Raw genomic sequence first — 14,798 nt, forward strand, 5'->3', positions numbered from 1 at the left:
CGTTCCCGTCTTAAAAAATGACTCCCAGGCCTTTACGTGGTATTTATACTCCCGGGCAAAAATGACGCCCGGGAGTGGGCGTGGCCAAAAACGGCGCATTTGCGCCGCTTTTTAACGCCTGGGTCAGGCATGGCGTTAAGGGACAAGTGGGCTCAAAATGAGCCCAGAGTGCCCTCCCCTGCCCCCAGGGACCCCCCCTGCCACCCTTGCCCACCCCAGGAGGACACCCAAGGACGGAGGGACCCATCCCATGGACATTAAGGTAAGTTCAGGTCCTTTTTTTTTTTTTTTTTTTGTGGCATAGGGGGGCCTGATTTGTGCCCCCCTACATGCCACTATGCCCAATGACCATGCCCAGGGGACAGAAGTCCCCTGGGCATGGCCATTGGGCAAGGGGGCATGACTCCTATCTTTACAATGATAGGAGTCATGTTGATGGGGGATGGGCGTCGAAAAAAAATGGCGCAAGTCGGGTTAAGCCGATTTTTTAGCGTCAACCGGACTTGCGCCATTTTAAGACGCCCTAACGTCATTTTTTCCCAACGCCGGAGCTGCCTGGTCTACGTGTTTTTTTTCCACGCACACCAGGCAGCGCCGGTCTGATTGCGCCGTCTAACGCCATTCCATAAATACGGCGCCCGCATGGCGCTTCAGAATGGCGTTAGACGGCGCAAAATTTTTTTACACTAAACTGCGTTAGCGCAGTTTAGCGTCAAAAAGTATAAATATGGGCCTTATTGTACCCCTCCTCTTCTTCAACCTCAACCATTCACCAACTGTATCCTAGCAGAGAGAACTAGCTTTGTTCCCATGTGCCATAGTTGGCAGTTTGGCAGGGCAGGTTGGGCTTGTGCCCACAGCATCAATGAAAGCTGCCTATATGTTCGGACTCAGGGCCAGATTAACAAGAAAGTGGTGCATTGGTCCTGATGCGTCACTTTTCTTGCGTGTCCCTACCACCACTTAACGATGCCATGGTTGTGCCCTATTTACAATATGGCGCACCATGGCGCACATTAGGACAATAGTGTCACCATTTTTGCACTATTGTGGCACTCTGCTGCACTATCTTAAAAAATGTAGATGCTAGTGCAGTAAAATGCAAGAAGGCCCATTGATGCATAACTTTAACACCTGCTTTGAGAAAGTGTTAAAAATTACGCCAAAAGTAGCGCAGTGAAATCTCGTAAATTTCATTGTGCTATTTTTGCTGGCCTCCTAATGCCGAAATGCCCCCCTTGCATGCACCATGCCTAATGGAGGCATAATGCTGCACAAGGGGTCACAAAGTGGCAAAATGCATGCCTTTGCGCCACTTTGCAAATATGGAGCAGCGAAAAATGGTTCCTTGAGTCACATTAGCATAACAGAAATGATGCTAATGTGGCTCAAGGAGGCGCTTGGGCCTTGTAAATCTGGCCCTCGGTGTTTCCACGCCAAGAAAACTGTGGTGTCCTTACACCAAATCAGATGTGAATGGGTGAAACAGTAGCTCACCTGAGGATACCTCTCTGTCCAAATCATAATTAGGTTTATATGAAATTCATGCATTTTGCTTTTGCATAATATACATAATATACTTGAAACTTCAACGAAATAATGCAAAATTACGCATAATTATACAAAATGCATATCTGCAGTTTACGCTATATTTTAGCACAAAATGTGTTCTTGCATTATTATTTATCATGAGGGCGCATCTAACAGGAGCACAGTGAGCAACAGCTGCTCACGTTCTGTTGTTCGCATATGTTCATGGTAAATTTTGACCACGAATGCCATATTTTGCAGAAACATTTTGCTGCGAACAGCACAAGCACAAGTGTAAAGCGAATCCCATTATTACATGAATTGCACCGCCGTAATTTAAATTTCGCCTCAATTACTCAAATGTATAGCGACCATAGAAACAATATCAAGAAAGTGTTTCTAATTTGTGTCTTATCCGTTTTGAGTTGATATTCTTTATCTTTCACAAACTGCAGGACCAACCCAAATATTTGTGATGTACATGGCAGTACATAATTAAATGAATAAATAAATACATTGATAAGTTATAAAGTGCCTTATATGTGAGTCATACATACAGAAATGTAATTGACAAAGGCAGCAACATAAAATTATCCATCAAATGCATTACGAGTAACAGTGGTCTCTCTGTTTTGGCTTTGTAAAGAAAAGATCATAGATACAAGGACAAGCATTTTGGAAAAGTAACACCCATTTATATAATAAAACAAATTTTGAAATAATATTGTAAAACAGAAAAAGGCCATCAAATAGCGACAAACCCACCTGAATGAATAAATGAATATTGAAAGAAAGTTGATATAGCTGTACAATTCTGTATTGCCACTAAGACTCATAAAGGATTTGCATCCATCCATCTCTGGTCCTCTGGCGTGCTTTCGTAATAAAGAAGTGGCCATAGAAGCTTCCATGGTCCCTTCTGTAATACAGATCCTCCAGGAAATCATTATGCACCTGTGCAATATCAAGGCAATTTATTTTTCCCTGTGCTCACACAATATTTCTCCGGGGTGGGTAGTATGGATGTATGGAAGCCAGAGCAAAGTAATCATTAGGAGGTTAACCATCTTTGTTCAACTTAAGAAGGGGCTCATTGTTATTGAGTCGCTCACAAGATTTTTTGGGAGTTTGGTTTGGGGTTCCAGGCAGCCCCATACATGCTCTTCAAGAGAATTCAATCAGATTCCTCTGGGAGAATTCCTACCCTCTTATTAGAATCTGTCGGGTGTGTTGTCTGGCTTTCAGTTCTGCATGGTGTGCAGTGCTTTTTGCCAAACAGGACAGAGCCCAAACCCTTTCCTGACAGCAAAAATCAGCAAAGCACTCAGGATTATCAGCAGATGCAGGTTAGTGCTCGAACACCATGTGTTACAGGTGTGCCTTCCATTAAAGCAGGCAATGTATAAAATTGGCATACGTCAGAAAAATGTTATGTAATCCAAATAGTTACTTCATTTATTTATTTACAACATCTGTAAAGTACACAAATAACTGTACGGTGTCCTGGCACTCAAAGTCTGAAACATAGCATCAGACAGGTCATCCATCTATTAGCCAAAAAGTGAGGTATTGAGTGTTTTTCTAAAAGAGAAATAGAGAAAACGTGAGAGTAGTGTAGCTCAAGGGGTAGAGCATTACATTTTTTTGGAACTTGGTAAGAGAAACCTCAGTCACATTGATGCTGTTTGTTGATCTTTGAAAGGCTCTAAAAGTAGTGGCAGATGACAGGGCACACTAAGGAGTACAATTTAAAGAGTTGCTGAATAAAGGAAGCATTTTGTAAGGCAGAGCCTTGAAACAGATGCAAAGTGTTTTGAAGATCAAGGGTCTCATGATGAGTTTGGCACTTTGAGGACTGCGGACTGCCAAACCTATGGTGGCAGTCGGACTGCTGCACTCCTGACAGTCCGACTGCCAGATCATGACTCTGGTAGTTGGACCACCAGGAGACCGCTGCCACTACCAGGATCATGGATCCCGACGGGGTGGCGGTGGTTGGAGTCGCGGTCATCCACGGTGACACTGAGTTCAATCCTCAGTGCTGATCATGAGTCCTCTTTCAGCCAGCCTTTTCATGGAAGATTGCCCACCATGAAAAAGCTGGCAGAAAGCTAGTGCTGGGGGCTAAAGGGGGGGAGTGGTCCTGCACTGCCCATGCCCATGCCCATGTGCAGTGCAAGGGGGCCAACACCCTTGGAAAGCGCACTGTTTGCTGTGCAGGGTTCTGTTGTGCCACAGCATTGGTCTCGGCTCCCTTAAGGAAGTTGAGGCCAATGCGCTGCACTGTTTCCGACGATGAGCCCAGTGGAAACATCATAATACAACTGGGGCGAGACCACCGGTATGACTGCAGCCTCCTCCCCACAGCATTAGGGGTAGGATCATTCTGACTGCCAAAATCATAAAGAAAACCTAAGCATTTCGTACAGAAAGTCAGTGTAGTCAACGAAGATGTCCAAAAATAGGGGTACTTTGTGGCACTTTGAACAGAAGATGGGCTGCTGTGTCATGAACCGACTGTGTTGGTGGACAACCATGGAAGGAACCTCCAAGTAAATAGCAATAGAATAATCCAGATGGAAGTCCACCTTTGCCTGGAGCATATAATAATGTACGAGGAGAAAAGGAATAATATTTTTAAGAACTCTAAGATGGAAAAAACAGAAATGGGGACCTGGGCCACTGGTGGATTAAAGGAAAATGCATCATCAGAAGGTACTCCTGGATTCCTTACTGTTCTTCTGGGATGTGCACATGAGCCCAAGGTAGGCCCACTACATTGATGACCTGACTGTGGGGGTCCACGAGTACCACTACCTCTGTTTAGTCAGTGCTAAGTTTCAAACAACTGAACAACATCCAGTCCGAAACAGCTGCAAATAAAATGACTTTGCGCAAATCGATGTTTGCATCCAGCCCTAAATAAATGGAGTATCATCAACATAGAACACAAAGACAAGTTGAATTACTGGATTAGTCTGGATAATGGAATCACAGCTAGACTGAACAAAGTGGTAATCAATGAAGAGCCTTGAGGAATACGTCCAAGGTTTAGAATACTAGATATTTCTTCTTCTCTACAGGATCAGCCAGATGTAGTCACATCTGGAAAAGCAATTTCCAAATAGCAATATTTTCTGAATTATTATTATAGTATGAAACTTTTATTTTTAAATTGGCAATTCTTAGTAGCTCACAAATTGACCTACCTCATGAATATTAATGGGGTAGAGCGCAGTTAGAGACCCATTAGGAATGGCAGGGATGGTGTTCTAATGAGGTCAGCAGACCACCCTGTCTATGATTGCTTTGAAATAAATGAATCTCTTTTAATGCAACTGTGAAATAAAAGCAGGATGTATTTAAAAAAAAGTTTTGGTCAACAGTCACAAAGGGGAAGGGGTCCCTGCAGGACCCCTTCCCATTTATGAATGGCTTACCAGTTCCTTTGCGAAGGTGGTAAACGATTAATGTATTGCGACCTGCATTCCGTTGCAAAAAATTAATACATACCACTACTATTAAATATTTGGAAGGGATGTCCTAAACATGCCCTCTCAAACACTGAATTTGGATTTGATCACAAACCCTTATTGTGATTGGGTAGCTTGTTACCAAATAGCAATTTGAGGGTTGTACATCAGAAAAGGGGTGTTTGTGATCGCAAGCAGTCCTATTCTGCAAATAGAGCCATTTGTGACCTCAAAAATGCTTCGTACATCTAACCCTAATTCCTCTATCTCCATATTAAAGGGAAGGCCTTATAAGCAGTTGAAAGTATTGAGAACTCCATTAAGGATATAGATACTTACTTAGCAGTTTATAACATCAATTGCTAGCTTTCTTGTTATGAATTGTAGTAAGAACCTATATACACTCATCTATGTTGTGGGTATCAGAATAGCTCACTGTAAATTAGAAAATGTGTTGATGCAAGTTAAAAAATAAACCTATTGTGTATGATGGAATGGAAAGACCTGCTTCAGTAAATAGTCAAACAATGCAGAAGGGACTCCAGTACTTTCAGTGATTTTGGCAGCACCACACTCAGGGCCGTATTCACAAAGGTAATGCATTGTACTGTAAGGTTGATTTGTAGAACACTGCTTGACACTCAGGAGAGTATCCAGGCACTGCCAGGAAAAGGTAGGAAAAAGTAAACTTACTCTTTTGTGTACGTTTCATACTGTCTTGTACTGCCCTATCTTTTTATGTGCAAAAACTCTGCAGTTGTAGAGATACTACTAGTAAAACACATTTGTGAATAGCAAACAATTGTAAAGTTGCACAAAAGTGTATGTTTACCTTTGCAAAACAGCACCTCAGTGCTTAGCTTGTATATCATGCTACTGTGACATATTACAGAAACTTAAGTCTAGAATACACAAAGGGCAAATTATTATTTTTTCATTCAAATTGCAGACAATGTCAGAGTTTAAATAGCACTACTTTTGCGATGGAATTACAAAAAGATGCCTCAGTAAGTCTACCACGAATAAACATTAAGGGACAACACACAATCTTCTCTAAATGTTGTGTGCACTATGCGATTGAGTACCTGTACTTAACATGTTCCATTCTACTTCATTTGTACACGTTTGTACACATTTACTGCATGATAGTATAGTTTTTTAGTAGCATTATATTATAGATGGACTCCCATATTTTAACTTGTTTTACTGTTAGGGTCAAAAAGTATTATCATTTCAATAGGCAAAATGTATCGGAAAATACATGTTCCTTTAATAGTTGTTTTCTTTTTATCTTATAGGAGGATGTGAAACAGTGACTCTGGATGACAACTTAAAACAACATTTTAGTAAAACATTCCAGTGTATTGGAACATACACTACGGTGGTGTAGAGTGTTAATGTCTTTTCATTAAACATTAATTTTGTTTCCATAAACTCACTGTATCTTCTTGTGATTTGGATTTTCTATGTGTTTGCTTATTCCTTAACCACTGACACACTATTAGCTTCCACCAGTGAACAGTTTTCAATAAAATTTTAACCCAAGATTGCTTTATACAAGACTCCATCACAGGGTCAATATTAGATATTATTGCTCGTGCAAAACCACATTCATTCGGAGGTGGGGAACCAATCACTCACTGCCAATGGAGCCTCTGTTGAATGTACTACTGATTACTCATTGATGGAACCCCAGTCCCCACGCTTAGAAAGTTGTATTCTCGTACACCAATTAACTATGGGCCAGATTATAGCTTGATGAGTGGCTGTCTATCTGCCAGGGAAGAGTAGGACATTATGTGCGCCAACCAGATGGATTACTGCCCACCAAATTTAGAGATTACTGTTGTCCCATCAGTGATCTCTTTACTTAAGAGGGACTGTCATATTGTCTATTCCTCCATAGGGACCAGGTACCAAAGATTTGGTGGACGGCCAGCGTTCATTTTGGATGCCAGCTACTAAACCTTTAGTTTTTTTAAAAACAGATTCCTAAAGTAGGAAGTATGTTTTTGATATAAAAATAATTAAGGAACCACACACACAATCAGGTTTATTTTGCCAGCTGCGGGGTGTTGTTAGAATTTGGGTTCTGGTTGACAGAGGTATGCACGCTGATCAAGCAGGAACCGCAGTTCTAGTCATGGTAAGCCACAAACACGCCATAAATTAACCTGTATTAGAACAATCGAACGTTGGCAGCTCCATTGAAAACAATGGAGTGCTGCAGGTTTTTACTGGCCGGTAAAAGCCCGCAGAGCCAACATTCCAATGTTTGCTTTGTTCACAGCAACACCTGTGTACAAAGCCTCACAGAGCCCGAGGGGATTTTAATCCCCTCGGGCTCCGTGAGCAATATGTTTTTTTTTAATAGAACATTCTGCCCTGAGTGGCAGAATGTTCTAATAGCCTTAGAACCCGCCGTAGCAGGCTCTACCGGCTATTAAAGGCCCTTTCCCTTGTTAAATGCCCTCGCCTTCGGCTCGGGCATTTAACGCGGGAGCGGGCCTTTAATAGCCGGTAGAGCCCGCTACGGCGGGTTCTAAGGCTATATTCACCCCAGCATTAGGCACAGAGCAGTCAGGTTTAACTTAAGAGACAATGGGCCTGATTACAACTTTGGAGGACGGTGTTAAACCGTCCCAAAAGTGGCGGATATACCACCGACCGTATTACGAGTCCATTATTTCCTATGGAACTCGTAATACGGTAGGTGGTATATCAGTCACTTTTGGGACGGTTTTACACCGTCCTCCAAAGTTGTAATCAGGCCCAATATGTAAAGTATTTGTGCAACACCTCAAATTGTAAAATAGTGACAACACCACACAAAAAGATACCACACCTAGTTAGAAAAATAGAATTCAATTTAACAAATAAAAAAGACAAAAACAACAAAAATCCAATAAGTAGTACATGAGTTTTGAATTTCTAAAGAATAAACTGCAGAAAACAGCTAAGAAGCAGAAAGCGCCAATCAGTCTCATCTGGTTGCTCTGGACTGGAAAAAAGTCAAAAGTTCAGGCTGACTTTGATGAAGCGTGGCCGGCAACGTGGACCCATGTTAGCCCGCTGAACCAAAGTAACTTAAAATCCTAGTGCGGAAGCGTTGTGGTGGCTCCGAACCACAACTTTGAGGAGATTCACTGATACCGATGAGAGCAGTGGCTGTAACAGGGAGTTCGGCGTCATCGTTTAAGCTATTGTTGATGAGGAAACAGGAGCCTTCTGCCATAGAAAACTCTGCAGTGCCGGTTCCGAAAGTGATGCGCCGTTTCATACATGCACTGACAGAGATACACCAGTTCTGTCCACGCAACAGCAGCGATTAGTGGTTCTGTTGGAGCAGCACCTAAATATCTACCTCCAAGGGTCAAGGAATCGGAGGGCACCATTTGACAGGTCAGGCTCACAGCTGGCAGAGTCCAGTTGGGTTGGTTGGAAGTCTTTTATATTCCTGATACTTCAAATCAGGTGCGCAGTTGGCTGGCCCTTGGAGTAAATCTGGGTTCTCACTTGGAGGGATACAGGTCCAGTCCTTTTCACCTAGGTAGGGAGGGCAGCAAGCAGTAGGTCAGCACAGCTAGGCAGCAGTTCTTCCAGAGCAATAGTCCAGCAAAGTGGCTGTCCTTATACTACACCACAGGAATCCTTCTTCCTGGCAGGGTATTCATAGGCCCAGAAGTGTACTGAAGTGAGAGGGTTTGAGGTCTAGCTCTTACAAACAGTGGTGCCTTCCTGCCCTGGCTCAAGCCTCACTACAGGGGGGTATGCAGCCCTTTGTGTGGGGGTCTGAACACAGACTATTCAGGAGTAAGTGTGAGGCTGTGGCCAGCTCCTCCCTCCCATCCTGTCCCGATGGCCCATTAGAGACCACCAAGTCATGCCTAAGCTCCAATCTTGTGTGGTTGTCTAGAGGGAATACACAATGCTCAGTTGTTAACCACTCCAAGCAAGCAGATGTGATCAGAGAAAGGCTGTAAGCACACAGGGTATGAGCTGGAAAATGGCAAACGGCAACCCTCTAAAGTGAACAGTGAGTTTGAAGTTGTCCATATGTTTGTACCAACTGTGGCCAATTAACAGATTTCAATAATTCTTTGCACATAATCCATCAACTTAAGTTTTAAAACAGGTTGTCTAGACACATTAAAGGGATCGGTGATGCATTAGAAGTAGGAGACACACAGCAACAAAGTAATGTATCCTCACAAAAATATGTTTGAACTTTTCATAAATTAAATTTAAACATATTTTCCTTTATTAGATGTCCATGTCAAGAGATGAAGCCAGACCATTGAAAGAATAATTATTATATTGCAACTAAGTGCAATAACGTCCATGCTATTGTGCATAAACAACAACATTAGTGCCCAAAGGTAGCATGCCTTCTCTTCTGCTACTAAAACTCTTACTTGATTTCAGACACTTGTATGCATTGTACATACTATACTATTTCTGTGCAGCAATCTGCATACTTAGCTAAATTGATCACTTGAACAGAGTACATGGTCCATTCATGAGATGGCTGCAAGGAGCCTGATGAGGGAAGAGTTAGGTGAGTCTTTTTGGTGGGTGGGGAGTCAAGACATGGTGATTTGTTCTAATAAAAGAATGAAAGTGGACGAAAATTATATTTAAAAAAATGAAAATCTTTGGATATGGTTGGAAAAAAGAAAGTACTGGAGCATGTCACAATAAATGACTAAAGCATCTAAAAGTTAAGCAGTTTTCTAGGGTGCTTTCAACCCGTTTGCTTGAGAGTTAAGAGCTATGTATTAGATCAGCGGTCTTCAAACTGGGCGGCCTCAAATTATCCCAGTGGGGCGCCAGGCTCTGGTCAAAAGAAGCATTATGCTGATAAGGGGGCTGAAAAAAAGGTTTAACACCAGAACCGCTCTGCAATGGGCCTTCACTAACATGTTTTGTCATTAATATCCAAGCTAGGAGTATGTGTCAAAAGGTGATGGGACTCTGCATACTCTTCATACCCCCTCTTCTAATAATCACTGTGGATACTTTTACACATCAGTAAGGCCTGACTGACCAGAATAGTATGTTTGGCATCATGTATTTTACAGCATTATCAAAACATTAACAGAACTGCAAAGTTTAAGTGTCTAGATATATTTAAACATTGGCAAGTTAACAGAATAGTTGTGAAAAATTCGGAGGGGGGCCCTGATGATTTTTTTTTTTCACTCTGGGTGAGTGACATTAAAATGTTTGAAGACCACTGTATTAGATTGATAAGAAGGAAACTAGGACGCAGACTTAACGTAGCTCCATTGTGATATGAAAAAATATGACAAACATATTGGACAGGTGTTGGACCTGGCTTTTTGACAGGGTCATCCCCAAACTTTTTGCCTCCTTCCTCCTATTTTTTCTGACCTGTTGTTGTTGGCTTTTGAACTCTGGGCACTTTACCACTGCTAACCAGTGCTAAAGTGCATATGTTCTCTGTGTAAATTGTACTATGGATTGGTTTATCCATGATTGGCTATTTAATTTACTTGTAAGTCCATAGTAGAGTGCACTATATGTGCCTAGGGCCTGTAGATTAAATGCTACTAGTGGGCCTGCAGCACTGGTTGTGCCACCCACTTCTGTAGCCCCTTAACCTTTTTCTCAGGCCTGCCATTGCAAGGCCTGTGTGTGCAGTTTCACTGCCCCTTCGACTTGGCATTTAAAAGTACTTGCCAAGCCTAGAACTCCCCTTTTTTCTACATATAAGTCATCCCTAATGTGTGCCCTAAGTAACCCCTAGAGCAGGGTGCTGTGTGGGTAAAAGGCAGGACATGTACCTGTGTAGTTTATATGTCCTGGTAGTGTAAAACTCCTACATTCGTTTTTACACTACTGTGAGTCCTGCTCCCTTCGTAGGCTAACATTGGGGCTGCCCTCATACATTGTTGAAGTGGCAGCTGCTGATCTGAAAGGAGCAGGAAGGTCATATTTAGTATGGCCAGAATGGTAATACAAAATCCTGCTGACTGGTGAAGTCGGATTTAATATTACTATTCTGGAAATGCCACTTTTAGAAAGTGAGCATTTCTTTGCACTTAAATCTTTCTGTGCCTTTCAATCCACGTCTGGCTAGGTCTAGTTGACAGCTCCTTGAGCATTCACTCAGACACACCCCAAACACAGGGCACTCAGCATCACTTGCATACATCTGCATTTTGAATGGGTCTTCCTGGGCTGGGAGGGTGGAGGGCCTGCCCTCACACAAAGGACTGCCACACCCCCTACTGGGACCCTGGCAGACAGGATTGAACTGAAAGGGGACCTGGTGCATTTCTTAGCCACTCTTTGAAGTCACCCCCACTTCAAAGGCACAATTTAGTATAAAACAGGGCCTCTGCCCTACCTCATCAGACACTTGCTGGAGAAGAAACCTGAACCAGAAACTACATCCTGCCAAGAAGAACTGCCTGGCTGCTGGCAGATCCTGATTATTTTTCCACCTGTGCAGCAAGCTATATCTTAGCTGAAGCGGTGCTTTCTAGAACACTGGAGCACACACTAATACATTTGGCAACCACATACTGATGTGCAACCTATTGCGGATCTCATTATGCTCGGTGTCTGCAGACTCGCTCATATCCAGGAGGGGCTGGTTGGTGGGTGTTGGAAATGCTTATCTTTTGAGTGTGTGCCCAGATTTTTACCTTCATCATTTCTGAGTCTGTTCACTTTACACCTACTAAACGATAATACAGTGACACGGCTTTCATTGACCATGGTTTGATCGGTTCCTGTCAGGAGCACTAGGTCCACTCAAACAAGTGGGGTAGCATTTTAATCAGTGCAAGAGGGGGACCATTGGATGGTTGGAATTTTGTGAATCCCTGAGGATTCTGGAAGTTTACATCACGGAAATTCAAGACAAATGTGTGGTAATGTTGAAGTTTGCAGTACATCGTGAGTATGAAAACATCATGGAATCCATCTGAGGCACACCACCCTGTACTCCCTCTGACTATCTGGATTTGGTAGGTTTCTCTGGATTGTCACCAAGCTCAGGTACACAAATCAGGGGTTGGTAGGTTTTCTCTAGAGACAATACACCCTCCGGCAGTGAAACTCAGAAAAGACACATATCACTGCACACCAATCGACTACTCAAGTACACAGACATAGTTGTTGAATTTGGCACGATGGTGAGTGAAAAGTTCAAAATGCACATTTTATTAACAAATGATTCAACGAGAATGAGAATACAGAAATCATTGTTTGTAAGATAATTGAAATTTCAGAATACTGAACCTGTGACTCACAATTGGTGAGCTGCAAAGTCACAATAAGGCTCTGTCAGAACCCCTTTCAGAGGGTCATAGGTCACAGAGGGGCTTCTGGGCCCTACTGTGGGGGTTGAGGGCTTTTAATCCTGATTTTCTGGGGACCAGCCTACTTTGGATTCTGAGTAAATAGGCCAAGTACCCCTTCTGAAATTGACTCTCAGGGTTGTGTGGTTCCAGCAGTCCAAGCCTCCCTTGTAGGGGAGGTGTGGATACAAATTAGTGAACACAGTCTCACAGCTCAAAATGCATGCAGCAGAAACAATAAATCAATGCCCAGCCAAATACTCACTTTTAGGAAAAAAGAGAATTATTTTATTTCTACTGTTAACCACAAAAAGGAAAAATACAACACTCACAAACAAGAGCACAATTCCCCCCAAGGTCTGGGCTCTAGTATTCCAATGACAATTCCTTGTCCCACTCTCTCCTTGCATTTTTGATAGTGTTTATTCTCTATTCACTGTTGACAAAATCCAAAGAGTGCCCTTCCAGATGTCCATGTCTCAAATTTCCAGTCTGGCTCCTAAATTCAAGTCAAAAGTGTCTTAGTGCCACAGGACTCTCAGCAGCAAGTTCACCCAAGGCCGATAGGCCCAAAAGAAATTGTTCACACTCCGGTAGGAGTAAAGCATCCAGTGTCCTGGAGTGCCTCATGTACACCGGTGCTCACAGTGGCTCAGATCCTGATCAGGTGATTCGGTTGAATGCTGACTCAGTGGCTGCATTATACAGATGAAGGCTCTCTTTCCCTCACAGTCTTGCTCCAGCAGTGATCAGAGTTTTTCTGTACTCCTCTTGCAGGGTAAGTGTCTCCATGCTCCCAATAGAGAGGGGGTAATTTCGACACTCTGGTCCTCGATCTCATAATTGGATGACGATGTTCCCATGGTGTCCTCACTTGCTCAATAGGTCTGACCAGTCAGAATCCTTTTTGCTTCTGGTGACCTGCAGGTCACCACTCCTCACAGTCTATGAACCCTGGCCCAATTAACATGGCACAAGTATTTCTTGCAGCATCTCCTGGCATATATGGTTACCACACTAATGCCATACAGGGCCTTGGCACTGATCACACTGCAGTTTTACCAAGACAGCTCCTCCTGGCATACAGGGTCACAGCAATGTTACTGTGCTGGCTGCAGCCCTTACCGCATGGCAGTATTTATCATGGCTATATTCACAGCAGCCCTCTCCCGGCATACGAGTGTCTCCAACTCAGTTCTGCACATGGGCAATAACCTGATAGGTGCAGCAGCCATTTCCTCACACCTTGCACAGGGAGACCACTTAGGACGGCTCCCCCACTTGACCTTGCTTCCTACAGTACTCTCCTCATTCTCACAGGTCACAATGGCCTTAGCAAGCAGATAGACACTGGTGTTCCAGGATTCAGGCAGGTTGCCTTGGACTCCCTGGGTGATACCCCCTCACCCACAAGGGAGGCTAATAGGTCTTGTCCCCCAGTCTTTGACACAGGCAGAAATCTTGTAGAGCTGCCATTCCTCACACAGCCCATCTGGCTGCTTGGCCTACGACACTTTTTGGGATCTCAACCACCCCGTCTAATAGTCCCCTTACAGACATCAAATGATTTGGCCTTGAGCCTTTGAAGTTGTATGATGGGGTTCTGCTTCTTTTGAAGTATCTACTCCTCTGTTCCCTCTTCCTCTTGAAAAGCTGTCTACCATAACTGATAGTGCCACAATGCAGGCCATGGGAGTGACTAGAGTTCACACCTGGATGTCAGCCACATTTATTTGTGTCTCAAAATGTTTGCCTAGGGCTCCCAACCCTACTCTTTATAATTCTCTCATCAGACCCATCTCATTTCTAAGATGCTTCCAGGCCCCTTCTTTGTGACCTTTCATTGAATCAAAGCAATCAGATTGAAGTGCACAGGGGATCCTGGTCTCCCTCTCCCCTGTGTGGGTCCCACTCAGCTTATGGGAATGCAGCAATCCACAAATCTGTCTGGGGTGTCTCTCTACCTCCAAACTATGTTTCACCATACAGGCTTGGGTCTCCCAAATTGTAACCCAGGGCCCTTCATGTAATGTACCATTCACAGGCACACATACTCCTAGTGCATGCATACAGCATGCACGTATTGCACAGTACTGTATCCTCCATGTACTGTACCACTCACAGACACACAATCATCCAGCATCTGCATTTAACATGCACACATTGTATCCTTCTTGTATTGTACCACTCACAAGTACACAGGCAAACAGCACATGCACTTATCCAGCATACATTGCACAGTACTACATCCTCCAGATACTGTACCACTCATACCGCTCTTAAAACAGTAAAAAAAGAAATTCAAGCAGAGCAATGATTCACATTTGACATAAATAATACAAATAAAATGTCCATTCCAAACACATGCAACCACACGAACTGCAGATCTACCAATGCCAAAACTGCAAGCAGGTTTGCCATCAAGAACATCAAAAGCTTTGCACTACAATAAAAAGGAAAAACA

General features: G+C 43.2%; 1 long non-coding RNA gene across 1 annotated transcript in view; it reads left to right on the top strand.

The window, feature by feature from the left end:
- Nucleotides 1-6,454, top strand: part of LOC138286394 (uncharacterized) — a 37,047-nt gene extending 30,593 nt beyond the window's left edge. Inside the window, exon 4 of the long non-coding RNA XR_011201988.1 lies at nt 6,302-6,454. This is a non-coding gene — a long non-coding RNA (uncharacterized lncRNA). The remainder of the gene's footprint in view (nt 1-6,301) is intronic.
- Nucleotides 6,455-14,798: the final 8,344 nt, after the last annotated feature.

This window comes from Pleurodeles waltl, chromosome 1_1 (genome assembly GCF_031143425.1).
Source record: "Pleurodeles waltl isolate 20211129_DDA chromosome 1_1, aPleWal1.hap1.20221129, whole genome shotgun sequence".
NCBI lineage: Eukaryota > Metazoa > Chordata > Amphibia > Caudata > Salamandridae > Pleurodeles > Pleurodeles waltl.